Raw genomic sequence first — 2,077 nt, 5'->3', positions numbered from 1 at the left:
TGTATAAGAGGAAATGAATTCCGTTTTTTACAGAAATGTGGGGTGGAAGCAATAACCAACAAAGACAAAGCAGACATGTTTCTTGAAGTTTTTCAAGCAGTGCACAGTTCTGGTAATTTAGGAGTTGAGAGCAGTGTGAAAAGGACTCATCTGTTGGCAGTTAATAAGTGGAAGCTGAACCAGAATTCTGATAATGAAAATCCAACCAGCTTGTATTTCTCCATGAAAGAATTGAGGGCTGTGTATACCATGTGGAGTATAACCTGCAGTGCTTCTGTGTGAGTTGTAGTAAAGCTGACCTGCATTCTGCAGTTACATCTCTGCAGACGACATGTTGTCACAGAGATGGAACTGGAGGAAAGCATTGAGAAGATAGAGACCATCAACTTCCACAGTGCAGATGGTAATAAGCGGTGAACACGGCAGTGAGGTTCATCAGACGAGATCGCCACCATATCCAGTCAGAAGCTTCTTCTGAAGATGTCTGAAAGACTACATCTCCTTCTCCGCTCACAGCGAGTACCAGCAGACCGGCGAGTTCATCAGAGCGCTCCAACCTCCTCACGTGTTGATCACATGACCCAAACTCTCACAGACACAATGTATAATGTTACTTATGAATGAAGTCGCTCCTCTCCCACTTCCCGCCTGAACCCGCTGCCATCTCCCCTGGAGTCAGAGTCCTGGTCCTGGACTAACTAACTAATGAAAAGTTGTCGACTAAGGCCCCGCCCACACTACTCTGTTTGAGTTTAGAAACAGAGCCACAGCAGCGTTTTAGCTGTGTATCAGAGTTGATCTCCATCTGTAATTAAATCGACTGAAAACGCACATCTAGTGGCCGTTCAAGTACACTGGGCATGTGCGTGCCAAACATGAAGCAGATGGTCTGTTCCGTAGTTACAGAAGATTTGATGAAAGAATAAAGTACTACAGACAAAGAACCGCAACAGGTTTTATTTTGCGTGGAACAATAACAAGCTGGGACTGTTACTGAATGCAACACGGGAGTTAAAAGCAGCGGTGGTGGCGGAAAACAGACTGGGAGTTGTCGCAAAGTAAACATGCACAGTAAGTGCAGGCTGTAAGTGTTAATTGCACGGTAAAGAAAATTTTAATAAAAATACCAAAACTAAAACTCTGTCAGCAGCATCGTGTTTCTGCTTTGTATGACTTATAAGAGCCAATCAGAGAGCCGAGCGTGAGCGTCTGCGTTTCTAAAGTCTTCCGTTTTTTCCCGTCTTCACTAAAACGCTACCTGGAGTTTAGAAACACGAAACTGGGTCGGCAACATTTCCAAACTTCTCCGTTTTAGTCTGGACGGGAGGTGCAAACATAGCAAAAGGTCTCCGTTTTAAAACCAACACGCAGAAGTTTTGGTTTCAACAGGAGATGTGAGATCTTTCCCTGCCACAGTGATTGTGTGTTAATCAAAGAAGTTTGGGGGCGCTACTCTGCCAGAGCGACTCCGGACACGGCTCTGTGTGCGCATGTGTTACGTAGTTTTTTATGGTTTTTTGGTGCGTTTTTTTTGTTGTCTTGTTGTTTCGGAATGTTGAATGAACAGCAACAGTATTTTACAAACTTTTCAGTCAGAGAGACACAGAGCTGTAAGCATTATTAGCTGAATGTGTCCTTCAGACCTCACTACCTACCCCGAGAGTTTTCACAGATCACCGTCATTTTAGTGTAAATACCAGGGTCTGATTTTAATCTAGCTGCAGAGCACATAGCTGACAGTTACAACAGAGCTGTCAGTCAGACAGCCAGTGTTTCTACTGGGGGGTTTTAACAGGTGGGACATCACCACTCATTTGCCCAACCTAGAGCAATGTGTCACAACTCCCACCAGACTTCAGACTATACCGGTGCTATGGCAACATCACAAATGCCTACATCTCTAAACCACGCCCACCTCTCAGTCGCTCAGATCACAATGTCATTTTACTTCTGCCAAGATATGGGTCACAACTAAAAACAGGTGAATCATGCATCACAAAATCCCTGAGTCTGGAATAAAGAAACATCTGAAACATTAAGGGGTGTTTTGAACTGACAGACTGGGACCTGTTTTTTA

The sequence above is a fragment of the Micropterus dolomieu genome, unplaced genomic scaffold (assembly GCF_021292245.1).
Source record: "Micropterus dolomieu isolate WLL.071019.BEF.003 ecotype Adirondacks unplaced genomic scaffold, ASM2129224v1 contig_14619, whole genome shotgun sequence".
NCBI classification, from domain to species: domain Eukaryota; kingdom Metazoa; phylum Chordata; class Actinopteri; order Centrarchiformes; family Centrarchidae; genus Micropterus; species Micropterus dolomieu.
This window is presented reverse-complemented; position numbering follows the sequence as displayed.